Below are 7,188 nucleotides of genomic sequence, written 5' to 3' on the forward strand. Positions count from 1 at the left end.
ACTACAATTGTAAGTGCATTTCGTGTTTTTTACATCTGATCATTGAAGATACTGCACCATCTTGGTCTATTTTGTATTCACAGCATTCAAGATTTCCTTTCCACTATTGATTTTCTGATGAGCTTGCCTTATCCAGCCCACTTGTGAGTGGTTCTTACACCATAATATATTTCTTTTGATTTTTACATATTACACTATTGTTGTTTTGTTTTTTCCCTCATGTACATGCGCTCCATATTTTGCTCTTTGGTTGTATATACACCCTGAGGAAGAGTGTTTGTTTGGAAGCTGCTTACATTGAGGGGAAATTTTGGGTTTTTTCTATTTTTTCACTGGTTATTTCTTCCTTCACCTTTGATTTCACGTGAGGCTATGGCCCAGTTTAAAAGTCAATTTACAAGCACTAGGGAACAAAGATCCCTTAAAATTAATAATTTATTCACTTCGAATTATGAAGATTCACACCCTAAGACCAGCCTTTTTACTCAATTAGAAAGACTGGCAAAAAAAGAAGTTAAAAAATGGTGGGAGGTCACCTTCTTAGAATATTATTTGAAAAATAGATTGATTCCAAGAGGTTTGCGTATTTAAAAGTACCCAGCCTTTGGGCAGGATAATAAGCAGTTCATGGAAAAATGGAATAACATCTTAGAAACTTGTTCATTTGAGCTCATGAAAATCCTTATAGAAGTGCAGCAACAAAATTTGGATTAGATAGAAAGAAATATTGAACAAACAGAGGAAGAAGTTTATAAACAATTTACTGTACCTGAGATAGAAAAGAGGAATGAAATTTTTAAAATATTAAAAACAGAAGAATCTATCATGAACAATAAGAAGAAAAAGTTACAGAGATATAAAGATGACTTCCATAAGGGCACACATAGAATACCCACCAAAACACAAAATTCTTTCGGTTATAAGGGACAGACACAACCTAACAGAAAATTGTATGGAAATAGGAACACTACTTTTCATTACAACACTTATGAAAAGAGAGAAAAGAATCCTAGAGTTCACCAATCCCACTTAAATAGGACACATGTAGATAAACACCATTCTTCTATTACACATAATAAAGCTACTATAGACCATCAGTCTAGTAGTTATAAACTATCCGCATCTATTACCCCTAACGATCCCAAACACTCTTTTTTAGACAGGGAGCTATCCCGAAGGAAGGGATCTATAGAACAACCTCCCCTAAGTCTCCCAATAGATAAAAAGAACAGGTTTTCCACATTCCTACACTCGCCTATCAAGAAACGAAAAACCACAAGAGATGGAGAGGTTGTAGAGGACAGGGACTCAGACTAAAAACTAATATGAGATCACCTACCAATAATATAATAAATATTTCTAAAAAATCCCCTTGGAGTTAACAGAAATGGAATTGCTATCAAAAGGTCTCAAATTTGCACCCAATAAGGGTCCAAATGGGTTTAATCTTTTTATGGACACCCAAAAATTTCTGCGGAAATTAGCGGTGAAACGTTTCTTTTTGAAAAAGGAACAGAATATTTCTGAAATACATGATCCCATTATTTCTGACCCTTACACACACACACCATTTAAACCTAAATCAAGATTTTATCCTGAATTTGAGAAGATTGAATACATACAAGTATTTTCAGACATGCTTTTACAAGAATTTGAGAGAATTGAGTCCAATAAAAAAAAAGAAACTTTAATTTATGAAAAAAAGAACAAGAGTCCCTTAAAAAATTAAAAGAAGAAAAACAAATTGTTGTCAAGGCAGCAGACAAAGGGGGAGCTATAGTAATCATGGATAGGGCCTACTATATCCAGGAAGCGAATCGCATCTTGGACGATGAAGTAACTTACCGGAAATTACCGAGTAACCCTACTAAATCATTTCAAATTGAATTCATGAATCTATTACAGGAGGGTAAGGACAATAAAGTCCTCAATATGCATGAATACAATTTCCTCAAAACGGAATTTCCAAAAGTCGCTATTTTTTATTTTTTGCCTAAAATCCATAAAAACATCACATCCCCCCCAGGGAGACCTATTATTAGCGGAATCAATTTCTCTCACGAGTAACACCTCACAATATATAGATCATTTAAAGTACTGGTTATGTACTAATTATATGGACCTAAAGTACTGTAATTGAATGAATGAAAGCTCTTATATTGTCTCATATTATGTATTGTAAGATCTATACTCAATCTATAATAAATATTAATAAAGTGGAATGCATTAGACTCTTCATTCGAGATGTTGGTGGTTATTTGTATGGTATTGTTGTGAAAAAAAAAATAGTATAATGATGATATGAAGGATAATTATATAATGCCTAAATATGTGCAAGGATATCCAATTCCATATTTAGTCCCCCACTTTTGAAGGTTTTTAATTTGAAGATCCACTCTGTTTCTTTTTTTATGAGGTTCTCCGTTGTGTTGCCTCCCCTCCAATTTTTGGGAACCCAATCTATACCTATAATTTTAAATGTGTCCTGTGAGAAAAGGGGGCATGAGTTGCAGTGTCTCGGGACACTGTGTTTAAGGTTTTTATTTCTGATATTGCCCAGGTGTTCTAAAATTCTCTTTAAGGTGTCTTGTTGTCATCCCCACGTATTGTAAGCCACAGCCGCACTGAAGTAAATATACAACATTTTTTGTGGAGCAGTTGATAAAGTGTTTGATGGTGTACGTTAAACCTGTTTTATGTCCTGTAAAGTGGTCGGTCTTTCTGGGAAGTGGGCCACATATTTTACAGTGTTCACATTTGTGAAAGCCGTTCGGTTTTACACCAAGGAATGTATGTGGAGTTGTGTCTGGCTTTTGTTTGGAAAGTACACTAGGCGCAAGCCTAGTTTTCAGGGAACCTGTTTTCCTAAAAATAATTTGGGGTGTATCCGGTAGGACTTTTCCCAGGATCTCGTCATTTTTCAATACGTGCCAATGCCTATTGAATATTCTTTTTATCTGATTGGCGTGTGTATTGTATTTTGTGAAAATGTCTAGTTTTGTATTTTTGGAATCAAGTAGGTGTTGCCTATTTATTCCTTGGGCTTGTTGTAGGCTGCTCTTTAAGGTTTCTATCGGTTATTGTTTATCAATGAATTTTTGTGTTATTTCATCCGCTTTTTTCATAAAATCATCATCTTTTGAGCAGTTTCTTCTTATTCGTGTAAATTGACCCTTAGGAATATTATTAAGCCACTGTGGATGGTGGCAGCTAGTGTAATGGATGTAGCCATTCCTATCCGTGGGTTTCGTATAGTTCCTTGACAAAATTTGGTTATTTTCTACAAACAATTCTACGTCCAAAAATTCGATTTGTATGGTTTGGATGTTGGAAGTAAATTTGAGGTTAAAATTGTTCTTATTTATGTGTTTTATAAATCCTTGTAATTTGTCCTCCGTCCCCTTCCAAATGATAAGAATGTCATCTATGTATCTTTTCCAGAGCACCAGGTCTGCACCGTATGGATTATTATTCCAAACTGATTGATCTTCCAACTCAGCTACAAATAAATTAGCGTAGTTGGGTGCAAACCTGGTGCCCATTGCTGTACCGCATAATTGTAAATAAAATGTGTCCTCAAACCAGAAGTAGTTATATTTGATAATATGTTCTATGCACTAAAGAATGAATGATTTTTGCCTGGGGTCCATATCTCTATCCCTGGAAAGTATGTTATCAATTGCTTCAATTCCTTGTGTGTGGTTTATGACAGTATAAAGAGATGAAACGTCCATGGTGGCCCATAGCCACCCAGGGGACCACTGAATATCTTTTAAAGTATTTAGTAAATGTGTAGTGTCTTTTTAAAAAGCTGGAGTGTTTGGTACATATTTTTGTAAAAAATGGTCCACATATTCGGACGTGTTGCAAGTAAGGGAATCCAGACCGCTAATTATAGGTCTCCCGGGGGGCTCCTTAAGATCCTTGTGTATTTTGGGCAGAAAATAGAACACCGGAATTTTTGGATGTTCTGTCTTTAGATAAGAGTATTCTTTCTTATTTAAGACTCCAGAGTTTAGGCCCTCCTCTAGTATGGCGTACAATACTGCACTGAAATCTAGGTCCAGTCAGGCGGCCCCAGAGACTGTGGTATTGGATGGGACTGCAGTCTCCACACCTGGCCCAGATACCCACTCCCCAGCCGAAGTGCAAGCATCAGGGCAGAGTGCCACTGGTCTCTGCCCACTCCTCCCCCTTGTTACCGAGTCTGACCGTGAGGCCCCAGCAATGCCTGCTCAGACCACAGCAGCCAAAGAATTGGCAACAGGAGAGAGGCAAGACGGCCCCTCTCTATCAGCAATGGAGGTCCCCACAAACCCTAGCTTTCTCCAGGTCAGAGCACAGAGGTCCCTCCACCAGAGGATGGTACATGTATTCCATACAGGTGGGTGAGACTGTGGTTTTCCACCTGTTTTACAAAGAAATGCTGGGCAGCTGTCTCAGATCCCCATCCCTGGATTGAAGGGGCCCCCATCACCCTGTCATCTCCCCACTGGCGGAGAAGACTCCAGAGAGAAGGTGCAGTTGGCAATTCTCTCCAGCGGCAAAGGTCAGGCGGCTGAGTCCTGCTCTTAGAGGGGCAAATAGTTTGGGGCACCAGTTTTGGAAGGGCATTGATGGGCCAAATGAACTGACTGACTACAGAGTCAACCCGTTTGGGGTCTTCTCCTGGGTCAGTCCCATTCCGAAGGGGGAGAAATGTGGCGGAACCCTCCATCACTGGGGCCAATGGAGAGACCTGGTGCTGGAAGGCTTTTCAACATTTTTCTAGATCTAGCCACAGTAAACAATTTTGTGAAAAAGGAACACTTCAGAATGGAAGCCCTTATGTCAGTGGCTCATCTTTTGGATCAAGGAAATTACATGGGGAACCTGGATTTCAAGGATGCCTATTTCTACATCCTTATTCATCCTTTCTCCAGAAGATTCTTAAGATTCACAATTCAGAGAGGAACCTCAATTCTACACTTCCAATTTTGGCTCTTCTCTTTGGCTTGTCTTCAGCCCTCAGAGTCTTCACAAAAATCGTGGTGGTTTTAACGGCTCAACTTCGGTGAGAGGGTATTTACATACCTAGGCCATTGGTTCATAAAGGCTTCATCCAGCTCGCAGCTCAGTCTACATATATCAAAGGTCATCGCTTGCTTGGAAGTGCATGGTAGGATCATTAACCTCAAGAAGTCTTTTTTTCATTCCATCTCAGAAAATCAGTTTCCTAGGTATGTGGGTAGATTCCTATGTCATAACATTTTTTCTTCCAATCAACCAAAGAAGAATTCTCAGAAGGTCAGTCCGAAGCCTAATTCATGGTTCCCGTTGCTCTATCCAAAAGGCCATGAGAGTGTTGGGCCTTATGGTGGCTATGGGGGCGCATATGCCTGGCCGCATAACAAAAGGACTGTGGGGATCAAAGGATCAGAGACACTTTTCAAACATTTTGGAACTCAAAGCAGTGTGGATGGCTCTTCCTTGGTTCAGTCCATTTGCAAAAGGCCTTCTGGTGCAGATCCATTCAGACAATACTACAGCTGTAGCTTATTTAACAAAGCAGGGAGGGGGGACAAGATCCAATTCCCTAGGTCAGTTTTGCGCACAAATTATGGATTGGTCAGAAAGAAATCTCCTGGCCTTATCAGCAGAAGCTCTCTCTTCCAAAGAGACTGGGAGCTCAGCAACAAACTTTTTGCAGAAATCACCCTCAAATTTGGTACACTAGAAATAAACCTCATGGCTACCAAATGCAAAGCTTTCCCGATTATGTTCCTTAAGCACAAGAGATGTGGCAGAGATTCTAGATGCGCTGTCAGTTCAATGGATATACAGCCTGGCTTATGTCTTTCCTCCCAACCCTTTGATTCCCCAAGTTCTTTGAAGGATTTGAGAAGAAAGAGCAAAAGTCATTGTCATAATGTCATTCTGGCCCCAGAGAGCCTGGTTCACCGACCTTCTCCTTCTATCCCAGGGAAGGTTTTGGAGATTTCCCCTGGCAACAGACATAATGGAACATGCAGAGGTTCCCCTCAGTGTATTAAATTGTTGGCAGCTGACAGCGTGCCTGCTGAATGGACCATCCTAACAAATCAGGGGATCTCATCTGATCTTATTGAAATTCTTATCCAGTCTCAAAAGCCATCTATTTCCATTATTTATAATAGGATTTGGAAGGCATTTTCCACATGTTGTTCACCTTTGGGTACATCCCCTCTTCAGGCTTCAGTTCTTCAGATTCTACAATTCTTACAGTATATCAAGGAGGGCTAAGACCGTCAACAATCGAGGTCCACTCGAGATTGTCAAATCTATTGGGAATCTATTGGGAATCTGTCCCCAAATCTCCGATCTCCTCTTCCTCCTTGGGACCTCAACCTGGTTCTGGATAAGCTGTGTGAACCACTTTTTGCACTCTCCCCACTCTTCTTAAAACTTATCTTGCTACATCCCAAAGTATGCTGCTTGGTGTGGGGGAAAATAAATTTACTCAGGGGTTCCAATAATTGTGCCACACATATATTTCACTTTTTTTCGTCAAACCTATGTTGTGTTTGCTATTGCTTGATATACATGAGAGCAGAGTATTTTAATGAATTTTTTGAAGAAAAGATCAAAGGGTTAAACAATAAAGACAATTTTTCACAGCACCCTTTGCTCATATTTACCAAGGGTGCCAATGTTTGCAAAAGGGCACTGCATATACACATTGTTGACTTTTACCCATCGCACATTTTGAGCTTTTAGAAAAGTGGTACATCAAATGATGAGTGACAGAGGAATGTCTGAATTAGCAACATTTTGTGAATCATATTACTAATACTAGATTCTTATGTCTTCTTTGATTCTTTATAGTTTATATTTCCCTATGTTGGACATTATTATGTTGTCTTCCATAAAGGCCAGAATGTGGCCTGGAAAATTATGTATGTGTGCAGTGACATATCCTGGCCTAGACCGACTAGGCCCAGGCCTATGGTGGCAGGTCCAGGGGTTCGACTATCTTCTAACACTTTGTCTTAATAATGCAGAATTAGTAGATCATCTTTATCCATTTTTTATTTTAAAACTTCATCACAAACATTATATTTCATGATTGACTAATTTCTCCTCAACCATTACTTGTCATCAACAGAGGTTTAGAGCTTTTCTGATCTGACATTATTGAATAACGTATTTCTAAGATATTTATCAGATAAT

Source organism: Spea bombifrons, chromosome 3, assembly GCF_027358695.1.
Source record: "Spea bombifrons isolate aSpeBom1 chromosome 3, aSpeBom1.2.pri, whole genome shotgun sequence".
NCBI lineage: Eukaryota > Metazoa > Chordata > Amphibia > Anura > Pelobatidae > Spea > Spea bombifrons.